This window comes from Tenrec ecaudatus, chromosome 2 (genome assembly GCF_050624435.1).
Source record: "Tenrec ecaudatus isolate mTenEca1 chromosome 2, mTenEca1.hap1, whole genome shotgun sequence".
In the NCBI taxonomy this organism is placed as follows: domain Eukaryota; kingdom Metazoa; phylum Chordata; class Mammalia; order Afrosoricida; family Tenrecidae; genus Tenrec; species Tenrec ecaudatus.
Genome location: NC_134531.1, coordinates 104146494 through 104166905, shown reverse-complemented (window position 1 = coordinate 104166905; position 20412 = coordinate 104146494).

Below are 20412 nucleotides of genomic sequence, written 5' to 3'. Positions count from 1 at the left end.
TACCAGGAAATCAGTCATAAAATTATGAGACTGCAAAAAACATACACAAAATGGGCACTTGGCATCAAACTGCACTGTTGTCATGCCCGCTCTTTGCCAGGGTGACTTCCGTTTGTTAGATGAAGGAAAGAAAGAAAGAAAAAAATCCCAAACAGCAAGCCTGTCAGAGAATACACTCTCACAATGGCCTTATACAAGATCTCCAAGGCTGTAAATCTCTGTGGCCCTGCAGCTATCAGTCCAGAGCTGACACCATCGCACCACCAGGCTTCCTTGGGTAGAGAAGAGATTCGTTTTTTGAGCTCCTCCTGACTGTTGTGCAAATTTTACTGGCTATCCAGGCCTTTCCTGACACTTAGATCACTTCAGTTAACTGATACCTGCCTTAGTTACGCACTTGGAGCTGAAGCTTTTGTGTCTTTGGAAAACCGATAGGGGCAAATCACATTTTCCTCTGTTGGTGGTATTGGCCCTTAAGTTACCTCTAAGCTTACGTAACCCCATACACAATAGAAAGAAACACTACTCAATCATAACCACCCCATGATAGACTGGGATTGGACCATTGTGACGCTCAGAAGTTTTGGTGGCAGATTTGCAGAAATAGATTTCCAGGACTTTCTTCCTAGTTCATCATAGTCTGGAAGCTCCACTGAAATCTGCTCAGCCTCACAGCAATATGCACTGTTCCACTGACATCTAGGCGGCTGGTCGCATGCTTTCTCATTTTATTCTTTTATTATTATTTATTTTGTTGTTATTGAGAATATATCTAGCAAAACACGGAGCAATTCATCCATTTCTATGTGTACAATTCAGTGGCCTTTATTACATTCTTCAAGATATACAACCATCCTCGCTTTCCTTTTTGAAATGTGCCTCCAAACCTAATTGCACTCCCCCCAACTTCCTATGTAACCTTTCAAATTACTGTTATAGCTCTGATCCCATATAGATAGTTCTTTAAAGAGAAAAATGCCCAAGGCAGACCTTCTTTATTAGTTAAGCTAAACTCTTGTTTGGTATTAAGACACTTCGAAGGGTATTCAGGTTTATATTTTGAAGATTATTTCTTTGTAATAGTTTCAGGAATGCATCCAGCCCTTTTAGCTCCAGACGGTCCAGAGTTCATGGTAATTTAAAATTGTGTTGCACATTTCCCTTCTTCTGATTAGAAGAAGGCATGCATCACCTGGTTCTTCTGCCCTCGTGGCAGAGGAAGGGGTTGCCCATGGAAGCCATTAGTCATACAATTCCTAGTCTGCTGTCACTGACTCCCTCATTCCTCTGTTGTTCCAGCCCAATGGAGACCCAGTGTGCCTCAGAGAGGTGTTTTCAAGGTCACGGACCTCAGACACCATACAGCAAGCTTAGAGTTCAGGTAGAAGGTAGAACAGAAGCACTAAACACTTAGATCAATGAACAGAGATCTTCCCTAAAATCATGATCTTAAACCTACAAACTGAGGAATTAAATCCCAGCTTTGATTGAACATAAGCAACCTCAAAGGTTGTTCCTTTTTCTTTTTGGTGTGTGTGGGGTTGTCATTGCTGTCAGTACATTATGCACACAACTTTGTTAATTCAACTTTTTACAGGTGTACTGCTTTAGACAGCATTTACAATCATTTTTGTGCCAGCCTACCAATAATCAATGAAAATTTCCCGTCATGATTAGCCTTTCTGCAACCTTCATACTGTGAAAATCACAAATGAACTTTGGTCTCAACACATGTGCCTTTTCTTCTCTTTTTGTATGACTGAGATCATGTAGCATTTGTCCTTTTGTGCTTGATACATTTCAGACAGCATGTGTCCCACTTCCATCCATATTGTTACATGTATTAAGACTCATTTCTCCTGCTCACTTCTCCTCCACACCACAGCTCTCTAAGGAAATATTCCTTTGTCAGTGGTCATGGAAAAATCACCGAATCTCTTTCAGCTCGTTTGGCCAAAGCATCAGAGGGGCGATAGTCACTTATTAGTTATTTTTGACAGAAGAAAGAGAAAAAATAGAGGGAGATGTGTCAAAATATGAGGAACTTACTATTTACTTATAAGACTGTAATTTACAGAGCATTGGAATAAGAGTCTGAACATGCTTCAGTCACTAACTAACATCTTGACCAACTCATTTAATCTTTCCTTGATATAATTTACTCATATGTAAAATGAAAAGACAGCTATCCATCCCGTTTTGAATTTCCCACAAGTGACAAAAGACTACAAGGTTCCATTATGCACCTCATTTAATGGCTTTAAATACCAACCTTCTTTTAAAATCTTCACACTTATTTATAAGAGGAGATTTGGTATTCATTCACCTGTATCTCCCTAACATATATTTTACTCTGAAAATTTTACCATTAAGCATCAAAGCAATACTCAACTTCAGAGTTCCAATAAATGCAAGAAATACAAAGGAGAAGAATGTTCCCAGAATCATCAGGTAATTTTGATTGCCAAAGCATCTCAAATACTAAAGATTGAGAAGATCTTCAGAGAGAACATCCAAAGTGATTCAACTAATATTCCAGCGTAATTTATATCACAGTCACATAGCTGGGGCCCTAGTTAATGGAGAACCCTTTGATCTGTATCTCTAATAAGCAGGGATGGAAGAATAAAACATGGAAGAATGAACTGAACCCTGAGAGCCTCCTGGGTAGATGTAGTCTCTACGTGGTGCACGCAGTTAAGCTCTCTACTACTAATTAAAAATTTTCTGATCCCAAACCACCTGCGGGTACCTTGAAAGAAAGGGCTGGCAGTCTAGTTTCCAATGATAACAAACTCTGCAGACACTACGAATGTGCACTTCAATGCCAAAACACATGGTGTTTCCAGGAGTTTGAGTTTGAATCAATTCAATGGCAAGTAGCTAGCTACACGGCGTTGAACTGAGAGAAGGATGAACACCACATGGCCCCTGACAGTAGCACAGGATCGCATTATAAAGCGACACCCGAAGCTCTGAGAAGCATGAACCCTGTAGACGCTTCGATGCAATTAGAGATTACAGAGAGGTGGGGAGAACAAAACTCAGTCAATCAAATCAGTTTGCTAAAAGGACTAAATTAGATAACTTGATTGAGAAAACCCAACACAGATTAAAATCAGATTTGCTCGTTGGGTGCAAGCAAATCACTGGTGGCTTAATTTCTCAGACAGTTCACGTTGAGCCAGGTGTTTGTTCAGCTGACCCAGGCGTCAGCTAGCAGAAGGAGTCCAGCTTATCTCATTGTATCTGTTCTCAAATAAAAGGAGCGTGGACACAGACGGGAAAACAAAAACGGCAGCAAAGAATGGCTGAGACAAATATAGAAACCCCATGAATTATAAAGGGAAAGTAGAGAGAGGAACGGAAATGGGAGAGAGGAACGGAAATGGGAGTGATGATTTTCAACTGTCCCTTTCAGTTCTAAAATAAATAAAAAATTCCTTGATTATATATCCAAGATCAGAAATTACAGAAAATGAGTTCAGATCATCCAAACACCACAAATAACACCCAAATTTTACATGGCATATATTTCATGCACGTTTCTTCAAAGCTCTGTTATTTTTTTTTTCATTACAAAATTGTGAGTATTTAAATGCCAAACTTAGTACCAGATTTGAGGAGTCAGGCACAGCACCCACTTCAATTGTATCATGAAGATCACATGTTTACATCTGCAAACCAACATTACTCTCCTGTGTTCACTTAGCATATGGGCCCTAAAAATATCCCAAACAAAGTGCTTGATACAAAACCAAACAACAACATAAAACAATGCTAATTTGTAGTCAGTTACATAATTGTATAATATGTTGGCACTTTCCTTGAGAAACAGAAGTAATTGTATCAGATCTATATAAAGCCAAAAGCCCTCTGCCATGGCGTTTACCCTGATTCACAACAAGCCCTAAGGATAGAGGAGATTAATTCAGATGGTTACACATCCTTCCAAAAGCAGAATGCCTCACTTCCTCTCTCAGAGTGCTGCGCAGTTGGTGGTGGAGAGGAGCTACTGACCGTTGGGTTAGCTGCAGAACACTTTGACTGCTGCCCTGCCAGGGATCCTCAGGTCAATGTAATATTGTGATTGCTTGGGGCTGTCCAGACAGTTCTCACGCATCGCGACCCTATGTGTAACAGGAAGAAACACTGCCTTGTTCCGCACCATCCTCACCAGGCTTATGTGGAGCCTATTGTTGAAACCACTGTGTCCATTCATTTCACCGAGCGTCTTCCTTTTGTCATTGACCCTCCATTCACCAAGCATGTTGTTTTCACCCCCAGGGACATCTACACGATAACATGTCCAACGTCCAAGAGATGAAGTCTCACCATCCTCACCATTCATGCACTTGACCCCAAATTCCAGTTTATTTTACAAGGAATGTTGGAGATGGAGAACAGGAATCAAAATTTTGTCCTAGAAAGCACAAATTTAAGAAGATCATGTTTTTCTCATTTTATAATTAAGGATTCATATTTAAAGGTGAATTGTTGCTAAGTATCCCCTCTTTTATGACACCTGACTCTGGGTAATTTCGCATCACTCAGCTGTCCAAGCAAGAAGTGAGATGAGGACTAACCTTCTCTCTCCACTCAGTTCCAGAGGCTGGAGCAGGATTTCCATATAGTTCACTATGAGGCAAAGCCAGTGAAAAAGAATATGCGGTTATTTTGATATCAAATAAACCTGAGTTATGTGAATTATAATCACTGAAGTGAAATTAAGTTTTTCTTGGCAAAATAGCACGACTGTTTCTATATGGTAATCTTGTGCATTTATCACATAGGCCTTAGTGAAAAATATTTTAGACACTATATAAATCTCTGTGCTGTTAGAAGAAATAGTAACCTATTGTCAGAAAGCAGATTCCAGCTCATGTAACTCTATTGGACAGAGTAGCACTCCCTGCAGTTTCCAGGGCTGTCCTCGTTATGGACTCGGACTGCCTATCTGTGTCCTGCAGAGGAACTCGTGGTTTCCACAGCGGAGCACATCATCACCATGCTTGGGGGTCTGCTTTTCATTTATGTATTCGTTCAAAGAAAGAACCACACAAAATATTGTTTCTCAAAACATGATTTCATATATTACAGTTGAAATTGGTCAGACTTTTTATTTAAAAGACTACTAAACATTTTAGGCACTTTTAATCATAGACGTTTAGAACTGAAAGATAGATTAGAAATTTTCTACACCAGGATAGCAAAGACAGAACTCATATGCTGCCATTCATCTTTCTTAAACCCAAGGCAGATAACCAAACCAAAACAAACAAACAAACACCACTGCTATTGTGTCAATTCCAACACAGTGAAACCAAAATCAAACTCATGGGCATTGGGTTGATATCAACTCATAGTGTCACTATAGGACAGGATAAAAATGTCCCTATTGGTTTCTGAGGTCATGACTCTTTATGGGAGCAGAAAGCCGCCTCTATCTCCCACAGAGCTACTGGTGGATTCAAGCTGCTGACCTTGTGGCTAGCAAACCAACTTGTAACCCAACTGTGCTACCATGTTGTGATTGCTGTTAGATGCTGTCAAGTCAGTCCCCACTCATAGCAACCTCGTACAAAACAGAACAAAGCACTCCCTGGCCCTGCACCGTCTTTGCAATTGTCATGTTCAAGTCCAACCTTGGAGCCACTGTGTCAATCCATCTTTTTGAGGGTCTCCCTCTTTTTCACTGCACCTCCACTTTGCAACCATAGAAACCCTAAGAAACTCAGGCCTATAATGCCGATGCAACCTATGCACTTTCGGTGTGGTCGCTTATATTTGTGTAGACTGCCCTTACCAGGCCATCAGTATTGGCGTAGAAGATAAAAGATGTACTTGAACTCTTCTGCAGTTCAAAATCACACTAGTATACAATCAAATCCAGCTCACAGTGACTCTATAGGACAGAGCATGAAAGCTCCTTAGGATCTCAGAACTGTAAATCTATATGGGAGCAGATAGGCTCACCTTTATCCCCTGGACCAGCCGATGCATTTGATCTTGTTGATTAGCAGCCACACGCTTGGCCCTCTATGTCACCTATTTAGCGTCCTCAATACAGAGACTGAGGTCAAGAGAACCTTAGTATATTCTCTGTTTTGTATTCCATTAGTTTTTCAGTAGAGCTGGGATTAATATAGAGTTCAATTTTTATAGCTGTATCTAGTTGCTTTAGAGAGCTCTTTTAATAGTTAGAGACAGGAGGTTTGAAATTAGAATATTTTTAATTTTAAAAACTCATTGCCTTATTTTCATTGCACTGCAGCTGCTGATTTTCATATACATAATGTGCTGTTATTTTTCCTCCCGCTTCTCTTTGTAAGCCAAAAACACCTCTTAAGAAAGGAACAGCAGTCCTTCATCGTTTTCCTTTTAAACATATTATTGAAGTTACAATTTGTGACAAATGGACAAGAATGCATGGGACCAGTCATGCCTGGAAATAGTTTCTTCCACCTGTAGCAGCTAAGATTTGCCTTTCTGCTCACCAAAAATGCAGGCCTGCCCATCTCCACATGATGAGGCGATCCCAGGAGAGCTTGTTGCTCTGACTCCTAGTTCACCAGCTGCGTGTTGTGGGACTCACTTTACCAACACTCGGATCCAAACAAAGCTGGACTTTCTTTCCAGGAACTATCCCTTGGTATAGACCAGTTGACACTGGGCATTGGGCCCTCAGGAAATGACACAGGAGCCACACATGACCTGCTCTGGCTGCAGAGGAGAATCCGACTTCTCATCTCCCAAGCATGGCACCTATAATTCAGAAGTCAGGCATGCCTCTACCTTCTACTCTCTTCACCGTACATCATCTGTCCTTCCCTCAGTACCTTTCTTTCTGGATGGGTTCAACAACCCACTGCAATAGGCAGACAGAAGTCATTAAACTAGACTCACCATTGGGAGGCTTATTAGGGACTCTAACAGGTTGGGAAACAATGTTAAGGAGACAATTCCTTTGGCCAAAGTGCTTCTGCGAAAGCCAGTGTTATAAGGCTCCTTTTGTGCCCCTCTTGGCAAGTTCTCCTCCTGCCCAGAGACTCAACTTTCTCAATCTTCTCTGGGCCCGTGCCTGCAGCTCTGCTTCAAGCTCTCTGCACTACGATCTTGAACACATTTCCGTCTTCAATTTTCTTCCTTGCTGATTGTGGTGTTCTCTTCCCGTTTCCAAAATGGCTCTCTTCACAACTAGTGGAATTACAGAACTGACCGGTTCGTTATAGCAGAGTTCCACACACCTTCTTTGCATGGTGTCACCTAGTCAACTGGGGGAGTTACAAAGACTTCTAAACACTGCAGTTAGAAGAACCACACCCAGTAATTTCACTTCACCACAGGCCCCTCTCACTGTTCACACAACTGTTGTTCTCTCCTTGAATACTGTCTTGCCAAATATTATACAAGTCGAGTTCTTATAAATTTTAGGCAATATAAGATTGTTTGTTAACCAGTCATTCAACAAATATCTACAGAGTAACTATTACATAACAAGTGCTCTTCTTCAAACCAAACATCAAACTCCCTGCCATTGAGTCAGTTCCAACTCATGAGACCATCTATGACAGTGTATAACTGCCCTGTCGGTTTCTGAGACTAACTCATTACAAGAAGAGAATGCCTCATTTTTCTACTGTGGGGCGGCTGCTGGTTTCAAACTACTGATATGGAAATTAGCAGCCAATGTGCAATCACGATGTCACCAGGGCTTTGGATTTCAGCACTTACCAAAATAAAAACCTTGACTTAAGGAAGTTATTGCATCTCAGATGTTGACTATGGCTAAAATGAAATTAATGCGAAGTCAAGAGGAAAGTAGGTAACAGGGAAGGCTTGCTTTTCTATATGTTTGTCACAGGGGATCTTACTGAAAAACTATTTGATCAACAGCCCAAGTAAAATAAACAAGTTGTTTACATCTGGTTAAAGATCATCCAGAAACATTATTGCTTTAAATATATTATTTAAAGCCATGAGATTGAAAAGAGCATTGGGAATTGAACTTTACACATTAGAGGTGAGGGAAATCATAAGAGACAAAGATGGAATCTGTAGAGTTGTAAGAAAACCAATATAAAGTGGTGCCCTCCGCATCGGCTGAAGAATATGTCATACAAATGATGTGGGAACAGTGTAAAATAATATTGAAAGATTGAGTGAGATAAGGTTAAAATGGCTATTCCATTTAATCACACCAAATGCAGGCATTCTTTCTATGAATTATTTGAAAATAGACTAATGGAGGCAAAGAATCTTTAGCGAGCATACCAACAAACCAGTTGTCATTGTGTTGATTACGACTCAAGTATGTCAGAGCCTAACTGTGCACCACCAGATTCTCAAGGGCTGCTTTTCAGGGCATGGATCAAGAAACCGTTCATCTGAAGTGCCTCTGAGTGAACTTGAACCCCTTACCTTTGGATTAGCAGTTAAGCACATGAACCTTTGCACCACTCAGAGATTCTGCAGCCAGTATAGTGCAGCACTTTCTACAGGTCTTACTTTAAAGAGCAGATCAATGGACTAAGGTGATTTTTGTTCCATTGGTTTTTAAATTTTAGGATTGGAAGGTAGAAGAATGTGAGAAATGAAGAAATAAGAGCAAGAAAGAGATTTGCTGGAGTCATGCCCACGTGAGGGTCCTTGAGTGCGCTGGAAGGGGAAGGGCCTGGGTTGCTGTAATGAGACACACATGCATTTGATCCACAGTGAAGGGGGGGGGGTGTTGGGAGGAATGGGAGACATTGTGTGTATAGTTGTGAGGAGTTGAATGATGTGCTGCTAGGAACATTAGCTTCTGGCTACTTCTATTTTCTCAGTGAAAGTAGAAAAAATTGAAAGTTGAAGACAAGAAGGCAGGAAGTGTTCAAGTTTTCAGGCAAAAAGACGCCTTCTGCTGTCCACCAAACAATTTGAACCAACTAACACCCTTGCATGGTGCAAGCTAAAAATATGGGAAACTGGATATTCCTTGATAATTACCCACAGCAGTGCTCCCTTACCCAAAAAGGGACTGTCTGTTCCAGAAAGTCAGGCAAAGCATTGGCTTGTCACTCTCAACTTGTCACAAGATAGTTTTCAGAAATCACCCAGCTAACAAATACATACTCTCTCCGAGCACCACCACTCCTAATTATAATTATGAGCGACCTTCAAAGGTTCATGGAAAATCCCTTTGTATTTTAATGCCATTTTCCCACAAAATTGTTGACGCCCATTCTTCAGATCACTGTAGTCCTTTCCCCGACATCACTTTCCTCAGCATCTTTCTGAAACAAATACAAAGTGCTTGAGACTCGAGAGGAAACACCTAATATCTTACATTTCTTTAGGTCATTAGTCCCTATTTGTTTAAAGATTTAGTCTGACAATTATGTCATAAAAAATTGAAGACAGCATATCTTAAGAAGATGTAGGTGATATTAGAAAGCATGTAAGCAGCGTTATACAATAAAATCTGCAGTAATGATAGGAGCAGCTGGTATTTTCATGGTATCACATTGAGATATAAATGGAAAGCAGTTCACATCCATGGTCATTTTTCTTTTTGCAATAAATGGTGTGAGAGGCCATCTCTGAGCTCTGCCTTCCTTACTGCCAACAGGCAGGTGTCAGACCTGCCTCCATGCTGTGTGCCATTTTACCCGCTCTGACCCCATGTGTCCCTCCCACGGCACTCTGCTTTGTGCTGGAATGGGTAATTCATTAGAATGGCCATGCACAACTCACAGACAATACTCACAGTTGTGGAACTCTCTGAGAGAAGTTAATATGTTACCACAAGTCAGGATCCGTAAACAGTAAGGATACAGTCATTGATACAGTCATTGACAGCAATGTCGCTCCTTAGCCAGAAAACAAGTCTCTCTATGATCTTCCACTCCCACCCATGTGGTCCCTTGACCTCTGCCTTCCTAGACCAAGAAGCCTGCCTTTCCCACAGTCCCACATTCTCAGCACTGCTCTTCCTCCTCTGTCCCAGTCTCCGGGCCCTCTGGTGTGGGCCTCCACCACTTCAGACAGAGGTCTGGAACATGCTCTTCTCACAGTCCTGGGTTATTCTCTCTGCTCCTACTTCAAAGGTGGCTCATCATTATCACCAGGGCAGTGGTAACGAAGACTGACCAATCCCTCTTTTAGTGTTACATGTGACCTATTTCCATAGTCCCACCCAATCAGCTGGTGGGAGTTACAGAGACTTATGTAGAAGAACAGCATTAAGAACTGTCATTTCATCGCACTTTCCAACAGGCAAAGGAAGCATTTCTTATGTCATCTGGGAAAGAAAGGTGAGGGAACAAGAATTGAGGGAGCTGTCCTGAGATGCTTCTGGAACCCCTAAGCTTATCTTTAATTGCACATGACATTTGTAACCCAGGTATTATGAAAACTTTTCTTGACTTTTGTTCAGTTGCATATGGAAGCTAACTGGATAAAATTTTCTAAAGACCGTTGCTCTCTAGTCTTTCTTAGAATGAGTCTTACATATCTTGTATTTATGTAGGATTCATAACTCTGAATTGTTCATCAACTTAATTGCCTAAAATCTACCTGATAATTACTCAGGGAGTGAGAATTTTGATAGCCTGGAGCAGGGGTCAGCAAACTTTGAAGAAGGGAGAGCCAATCCTGTCCTGTTTGGTTTTTTGGATATAGGACATTTTCTAAACTATAAAGTGGTAGAATAAAACACCATAAAAGACTAGGCAATCTGCTTAAAGGTTATGTGAAATTTCTAACAGAGAGCAATGCAAAAAAAAGGACAAATGGTTTAATTTCCTTATCTTCTTCTTACCTTATCTTCCAAAACAATTCAGCTCCAAAGATTACGGAAAAGGTAGGTTCTGGTGTCGTTGTACCAGTCGGGCGCTGGAGCACTCTCTGAGGAGCACTCCCTGTAGTCTCAGCTGCAGAAGGAGAGAGGTTGTAGAGAGGGACCAATGAACAGGCTGTCGTGGTGTCTGTGTCCAGATGGGAAAGAAGAGGGGGCTACATATGTGTCAGAGAACAACCTGGCACACAGGATGTCAAAGCCTGATCAGAACTAGGAAGCCTTCCCGAGGGCAAGGAAGGAATATCAGCAGGTTAAAAGGTTTACTGGAGTGTGCTTGATTAAATAAGTAAATATATTGAGTATAGAGGAAGCCAGGTTTCTCACCATAGCAAAGGGTTAAGAAACACAGAAAAACTAGAATGAACCCTATTATTACATTTCATTGAAATTAGAAGTATCACTGTGAAGTCATTCATCTTACAACATATAAATTTATAGATAAATGAATAAAGATAGTGTGTGTGTGTGTGTGTGTGTTCCCTACTTCCATCCATGAAAATCAAACAGCCGTAGTCACTTCCAAACAACAATAAGTATACCTAGACCTAGTGCTTAAAACTGACTTTCTAAACTGATGCGAAGAATGCCTACCAAAATATTTTCAGTAACTATTTAGGTCATTACAGTAATGTTCAATATTTTCTTCTCTTCTATGTAAAAACAACTCATTAAAGAACCCGTAAACATTGCCTTGCAGTCTGCATGGTACAGAGAGCTAAGCCTTTGGTTAATCCTGCATGCATGGCATTGCCATGAGTTGGAATCAATTCAATAAAAAGAGGTTTTCACATTTTTATCATGAAAACATATTTTAAAGAAAAATGCAAGAAATACAGGAGGAAGGTATGGGCACTCTGGCCTATTTTGTAGCTCCTGCTCCTGAAGCCCTTCCTGGACCTCTCTGTCCTTTTTCTCATTTCCTACAGCAGCTGCCAGCACACGCTCCTGGAGAGAGTTGTTGCACATACCACTTTTATCTCAAAGAACGTGCCTTCAGAATTTCAGTAAAAATGCAACGCCTTCGAGGAAAAAGAGCTGCTACTCTTTTTCTCTGTGCCTGGAAGGCATCTGCTCTGCTTTTAGGTTAAGCAGCCGTCCAGGACAAAGGCCCATGCGCTGAAGAGAGGAGTAGACAGATGGAAAGAACTGAGTTCCTGGTGGCTTCGATAAGCTCTTTCACTAGCAGTGAGCGCCTCACCCCAAATTTCTTGTTCGACGACATTAATAAACTCTTCTAATGTTAAATTGCATTTAAGGAAAGAAATAATTTAAATAAAGAAGACTGTGGGAGACTAACATACTGTACTTATGCACCTGGTGCCACCAAATGTCAAATTTGACTTGACAGCATCGAATATAACAATGCCATACTTTATACAAACAGAAGCATATATGTTTCATATAACCTTCCTGGTTAGGCCCAGCATAGCATGTAGCTTGTAAAAGAATTATAACCATGATTATGTCATGCGCCTTCCAACAATAAGGGCACATTTTTCTAAAAACAATTTTCTTTTTCTGAGTGAAAAAATAACTCTTGTAAAATAAGGCATTTAATTTAATTACACCTAATATATGTATCTTAGAAACATTTTTTTAACCTACTTGTTAGTAAATTATAACCCTTCACCTAAATATTAGAAAGTTCCTGAGCCTACTATGAAGTGCTCAGTACTGGTCTGTCGGTTTGTCTTACTGGGGTGGCTTGTGTGCTGCTATGGTCCTGAAGGCTGTGTCACCGGAATTTCAGATACCAGCAGAGTCACCCAAAGTGAGCAGGGTCAGCAGAGCTTCCAGCCAGAGAACAGATTATGAAGAAGTAGTAGGGAATTAGCCACTGAAACCCTAAAGGATAGCATTGAGAGATTGTATTATCAGAGAGAGTGACAGAGAATGACCCCTAGGTGGGAGGGCACTCACAACAGGACTGAAAACGAGTGGCCTTCTCCGAGTGGAGCCAGCAGGGATGATGTGGAGGGAGAAAAGCCCGCAGGAGGAGGCCTTTGTGACCGATATTTGCCAAGGGAGCTGACTCAAAATGAGAGGAAACAGCTGCAAACATCAATTAGTAAGGGGATTTGAAAAGTGTGAAGTATGAATGTAGGAAAATTGGAAATTGCCAAACATGAAATGGAACACACGAAGACAGATAGTCCAGGCATTGGGGAACTCAAGTGGATGGTGTTGGCCACGGTGAATCAGAAAAGTCATTTAATTTATTATGCCAGGAATTATAGAGTCGTGAGGAATGGATCACGTTCATCATCAAAAAGATAATTTCAAGATATATTTTGAAGTTCAGTGCTGTCTATGATACAATAAGATCTATCAGAGTACAAGAAAAAATGGTTAATTCAATTGTTATTCATAGTTATTCACCAACCAAGAAAGATAGTGACAAAGAAATGAAAGAATTCTACCAACAGCTTCATTCTGAAATATATTAAACATGCAAACAAGATGCATTGGTAGTTATTATCTATTTGAATGCAAAAATTGGAAACAAAGGTGAAGGAATAGTCGTTGGAAAATGTGTTTCTGGTGATAGAAATGAAGCTGGAGATAGCATGATAAAATTTTGCAAGAACAATGACTTATCCATAGTAAATACCTTTTCCAGCTACAGAATCAGTGACTGTACACATTAACTCTTCCAGAAGGAATAGAAAGAAATCAAATCGACCACATCTGAGGGAAGACACAACGAAGGAGCAATCAATTTTCATAGATAAAACCAGGCCAGGGCTGACTGGGGAATCAACCATCAATTGCTCATATGTCAGTACAGGTTAAAGATAAACAAAATTAAAACAAGTCCATGATAAATGAATATGCTGTGATAGTCTGGGTAGACTAGAAAAACAAATTCATAAACACATATGTGTATATAAGGGCGAGGTTTATATACAAGAGTAATTGAACATTGAGAAAACATCCCAACCCAGTCCAGTCCAAGGCTACAAGTATATTAGCCCATATGTCCAATACCAATCTATAAAGTCCTCTTCAGATTGGTGACACACATGTAATGAAGCCAAATGCAGGGCGATCACAAGTCAGTGGGTAGAAAGTCTTTGGACCCATTGGCGTTGTAAGCATCTCAGTTCTGGCAGGGGTCTCTCTTTGGCTTCTCAGGCTTCTGAGGTCTGATTGTGTCCATGTGGCTTGTCTTTTTCAATGTCTCCCAGTTAGTCAGCAGAGAGAGAAGAGTCTCTCATCCCCAAGTAGGAAGTACCAGATTTCCCAGAATTCTCAGGAGAAGTCCATGCCCACACAGAAGTCTCATTGACTATCTCCAGATTGACAGTCTAGACTTCACCCTACACTCTTAATCCTTAAATTGACACCAGATTAGGTGACTACCAAAATGACCTTGAATCAGTCCCATCTGAATTTTGAGAACATAGTTGAATTGAACACTAATGACTAGATGATTTTTAGGAAGACATCAAGAACATCATGCATGAAGAATACTAAAGGTTATTACAAAGAAAGAAAAGGAAGATGTGTTAGTCTGGGTACGTTAAAGAAACAAGTCCACAGAAACTCTTATGTATAAGAGAGAGTTTTATATAAAGGGTAAATGTACATCAAGAAAGCTTCCCAACCCAGTGCTGCCCAAGTTGACAAGTCCAACATTAGCCCATATGTCCGACACCGATCTACAAAATCCTCCTCAATCTCACAAAATATACATAATGAAACAGACTTCAGGAGGAAAGTTGAATCAATGAACATGTAAGCATCTAAGAGCTAGCAGGGGTCTCCACATGGCTGCTCCAGCACCCAGGGCTGCATCGGGGTAGGTCCATGTGGCTTCTCCTCAGGGACGTCTTGCAGGAAGTGACTCTTGCAAGCTAAAGCAGGGAACTGGCTAAGGCAACTGCACCCTGGTCTGACCATCACAAAGTAAGAGACCCGAGAACTAGGAAGGCAAAGCTTATCGAGCCATTTATCTCCCCGCCCTTCAATTGGCCAGGTTGGCACAAGAAACCTTAACTATCTCAGAAGAAAATAGAAAACTGGATGTCAGAACAAATTCTGAACCTTGGAATAATTGTAGAGTAACTAAGGCAAACTAAGGAAGAAATGATGAAGTCAAAGAGCTGAACAGAAAATTGCAGAAAGCAACTTGTGAAGACAAAATCAAATATTGTAATAAAAATTTCAAAGACGTAAAGTTAGAAAACCAAGAAGGAAGAACAGACTCAGCACATCTTAAACTCAAAGAACGCAAGAAAAAAAATTAAGCCTCAAGTTGAAATATTTGCCTCATAGGCAAAATATTGCATGATGCAGAAAACATCCAAAGCAGATATAGAGCATGCACAATGTCTCTATACCTAAAAGTCCTAGTCAACATTACACCATTGAGGGGTTAGCATATGATTAAGAACCCCTGGTGCTAAAGGAAGGAGTTAAAGCTGCACTGAAAGAACTATCCAAAAACAAGGCCCCAAGAATTGATGGAATCCCAATTGTACTGTTTCAACAAAGTAATGAAGCCCCGAAAGCACTTACTCTTCTCTGCCAGGAAATTTAGAAGATAGCTCCTTGGCCAACTCAATGGAGGAGATCCATATTTATACCCATTCCAAAGAAAGGGGAACCAGATCAGATCATAATAAATGTTCATGGAAAAAGCAGTCAAGAGCTCAAAAAAACAAAAACATTCATTGCATTTGAGAAATGTGTCGCACAAGACCTTTTTAAAGTGTTGAAAAGCAAGATTGTTATTTTGAGGACTAAAGTACAACTCACTGCAGCCATGATATTTTCAATTGCCCCATATGCATATGAAAGTTGTATATTAAATAAAGAAGAGTGAAGCAAAACTGATCTAGTTACACTTCAATGTTGGCAAAAACAAAACAAAAAAAACCTTCTATGGAGCATCAAAAGAACCAACCGACCTGTCTCAGAAGAAGTACATCCAAATGCTTCATAGAGGCATGGATGTTGAGACTTGATCTCACCCACTTTGGACATGTAATCATGAAAGGCCAGTCCCTGGAGACATCATGCTTGGTAAAGTGGGGAGGAAGTGAAAAAGAGGAAATCGCGGAAAAGATGAATTTACACAGTGGCTGCAACAGTGAACATAAGACAATTGTGAGGGTGGTGTAGGACAAGGCAATTATTGATTGGGCAAGTACAAATTAAAATTATAGGTACAACCATATATTCATCAGAATGACTAAAATTACCATATGAAATAATTTGGCAAGTAAGTGAAACAACAGAAACTACATATTTCCATCAGGAAAGTAAATTTTAACAGTTTGGAAATGATTATCTTTTGAAGCTATACTTTTGTATACAAGTGATGGCAAAAATACCTTTGCAGTTGTAAATGCATGTATTTATTCATGAAAGGACAGTTTCACTTCATATCTCAGCTATTTGTAATGTTCTAACTCTGTAAACTTCATACATATCCATCAAAAAGCACACTATATAAACGAACTAGTATAGTCACACAATGAACACTATACAGCAGTGAAAATGAACAGTCTACAGCTAGGCACACACAATAAATATTGTTGATCCTCCATTCCTAGTGATGAGTGGGAGAAGTGAGACGCCAGAGAGTACACACTGCATGCTGGCAGGTCTGCAGAGTGTAGAACACGGCAGAACTAGCTTATGCTGGTGACTCTGGGCGGAACGAGGAAGAGCCTGAAACGGAGCAGCAGTAGGCTCTTGAGGGTCTTTGGAATGTCTATTCTTGCTCTGGTTATTGATTGTATCCATTTGAAAATTTACCTAGTGTGTCAGTCTGGGTTCACTAGAGATACAAATTCAGACACTGGTATATGAATAAGAAAGAGGTTTTTGTAAAGAGTAATTGTATATTAAGTGAACATCCCAACCCAGTCCAGATCAAGTTCTTAAGTCTAAATTAGCCCATATGTCCAATAACAATCTATAAATTCCTCTTGAGACTCACGCAAAACATGAAATGATGCCGAATGTTGGAAGATTACAGGTCAGTGGCTGGAAAGTCTTATTGCTAGTGACAGTGGAAGCATCTCAGCATTAGCAGAGGTCTCCACGTGGCTCCTTCAGCTCTAGGGCTCTAGGGTGGCACCACGCGTCTTGTCAGCAGGAAGATGAAGCAGAGAATGTATCTGGGCTTCAGTGAGCTATTTATCTCCTTCGCGCCTCCAAATGAGGTCATCAAGCTGCGACCTGACTGATAGGCAAGACTCCACCCCTTTGCAAATTGACAGGAGATTGTGTAACTGCCAAACTTAGTTTTAAAGATCTATTCATATTTTGCTTGATTTTATTACAATACTGAATAGATTTTTAAAGTTAAAAGTGTACGTGGATTTTGCATACTTGTTTGTAATTTACCCATGTTTAGAATTTTTTAACTGCGGTTTCAGGTTTTTCTTTGTTTTATTTTGCTTTGTTCTCAAAGCCGCCCCTATCCCTCCTCACCCCCTCCACCACCCCTAATATAACCGGCATTAGAAAGAGAGTTTAGGGGGGAAAAAAAAGGGAAACCGAGCTGATTCCAGGAACCCAAGTGGAAGGTGAATTATGAAAGTGACGAGTGCAACGAATGTATAAGGGTGCTTTGCTCATTTGATGTATGCACAGATTGTGATAAGAGCCTTATGAGCCCCAATAAAAAGATTAAAAAAAAGAAAGAAAGAAAGAAAATGATTAGGGCAAAGAACGTACGGATGTGCTTTATACAATTGATGTATGTATATGTATATGTATGGATTGTGATAAGAGTTGTATGAGCCCCTAATAAAATGTAAATAAATAATTTTTTTTAAAAACTCTCTCTTAAAAAAAAAAAAAAGAAAGAGAGTTTATTGATGACCTTGGTTGTTGTTGGGTGCCATCAAGTGGGTTCCAGCCCATAAGGACCCTAGGCACAACAGAATGAGACACTGCCTGGTCCTGCGCCATCCTCACATCCTCCTACGTCTGAACCTGGTCTGGCAGCTGCTGCGCCAATCCATTGTGTGGAGGGCCTTTCTCTTCTCACTGACTTTGGTAGTACGTAGCAATGACCACACATATTCCCCACTGTGGCGACCATGGAAAGAAGTTCATATTCCTCACCATAATTTCCAACAATTCATCCCCTGCCTCTCTTCAGTTCCTCGTTTCATGTTCAGTTCCCTTTCTAGTCAACATTCCATCCAGATCGACATACTTGAAATTTTGCTACATATGTCCACCATGTGCCCTTCCATGGAGTCTTTCAGGACTCAGAAAGCCACCAGCCTTGTCCTTCCTTGGGAATCTTCTGGTTGCCTTATAGCCCAAACATAACTACCTCTAAGACATTTTTTCTGACCTCCCCATATATAAGGAAAGGCTTCCTCATGCCTGTTTTTATTGAAGTTTATGCATGTACAAACAGCATATATACATGTATAAATACAAATAATAGGATTTATCAAATAGCATTATAAGTGCTATTATAGCATTATAAGCTATTATTATTTTTCCACTAAAAATATACGTCTTATGGATAAAGTTCTGTTTTCACATCTTTCATTTCTATCACATGGAGCCTAACACATAGCGGTGAATGCTCAAAAACAGTATTTATTCAAATGTTCAGCATTGATCGCTTCTCTGAACAATGATCTGTCACTGGTTATAGAAATTTCTGGTGGCCACTCTACTTGGGGTTTAACCCCACATTTAAGATCACTTTATGCGGAAATCAGAACATACAAGCATCTTTCTACTACATCGTGCTGAGTCGTTAACAAGTGAGGTATTTTGTTAGGCTAATGTGCAGTTAAGTACAGTTTCACATTCTGCAGCCATTACCTACCTACTTTCTATACCTCCAATTCTTCAAACCTGTCAATTATATATATATATAATATACATACATATATATTTTAACAGAAAGTGACTTAGCAGATATTGCAAAACACAAGAACTTGAGGGTAAAGCATGCTCTTCAGCATCAGATCTGAAATCAAACACTGGTTCTACCTTTCTAATCATCAAAACTAACTCGTTGGAGCCAGAATTTTTTTTTTCATTTTTAAATCACTACTTTATGGTCAACACCTAGAACTGGTCTTTGCACACGCCAGACACTTAATGATTATTCTCTGAAGGAATATATCAGACCGACAGGAACAAGAATTAACAGCCACGCCTGTCATCATGCACCAAACGCTGGACAGCATGACATCAGCACAGCAATGATATAAAAGCTGTCTTGCAATGTGTGGTCCTTATAAAGAGAAACAGGTGGTGGGAAATAAAGCTCTGTGCGACCCACAAAGGCAAATACAAAGAAATGGCCCTGAATTTGCATACATGCTGCAGTTTCCACCTGGTGGAGATAGAAAGCTATGCAAGAAATACCCTGCCTGGATTTTAGAATAGTTTTTCCAAATGGAATAAAACATACAACAATAAGAGTTACATATTTCCTTGACAATATTCTCCTTACATGGAAAGGATGAACAAAGTGAGCCTAATTAGAAATGTTGAATATAGCCAGACTTGCATAGAGACAAGCAGAGAGCATGGGCCTGGGAGTCTTATGGACAGAAGTTGTTTCACAGCCTTGGTATTTATTAGGAGTGTGAGTGACCTTGGGAAAAGTTCACTTGCCCAAAGAAGGTAGTTATGTCCCTCCTGTGGTTTTCAGGAGGAGGAAGGAAGATGATGCGAGTGACGTTTCTTTAGCCAGCATAAAACCAGCCCTTCATAAATGTTACACCTTTGTTATTAGGATGCTATACCGGAGAAGAGCGTATTGGACTTTTCATTAGATTTTAATTTTTTGAAACATTGCAGAAGAAATTCAACAGCATTTCCAGGAATGGGAATCTGTTGGAATATAAATAAATAAATAAAATCAGAAGCTTATTTCATTCATGGGGTCAAACTTGCATATGACTTCATCATCCACTCTTCATCTGTTATGCTGAGTAAAATTATTTTCCCAAAGTGATACCAGCTTTAATCCAATCATAAAATAGTTAGCTGTTCCCAATTTTAATTGACAAATCTAATTACCATGATGAGTTTATTTATAACCACTATTCAATATCTATTGATAGTTTCTTGACCTTGAAGAATATCATCCAATTAACATGGCAATATGTGTTAATGAATTTTTAAATTACTTCACACTGGATAAAAGGGGAAAAGGAAAAGGGAAATTTATTTTCAAAAGGAAGAATCAAAAGCAAGCCTTCTATATATCTGCCATTGGATTGCCACAATAAGAGTTTCCTTTGCATTTATTCAATATTATGGTGGGGACAGTTGCATTATGAATTTGGTGGCAGGTTTTTTTTGCCTTATTTCTGGGGAAACCCCTCTAAATTCAGGCAACAAAAATGCATGCCCAATTCCAAGATGAGATTTCGTTTTGTTTTTGAGAGTTTGCTCAATATTATATCACCCTTTCAGAATGCAAAGTAAGTTTGCAACTCAACAAAATCAACAACTCTCTCCAACATATGGGAGACAGGGAACCTTTATTACCGAGTTGAAGGGGAGATGGTACTGGTCCCTGGGGGAGGGAGCATTGCTAATGACTTGTTGCCTCCCCCACTACTCAA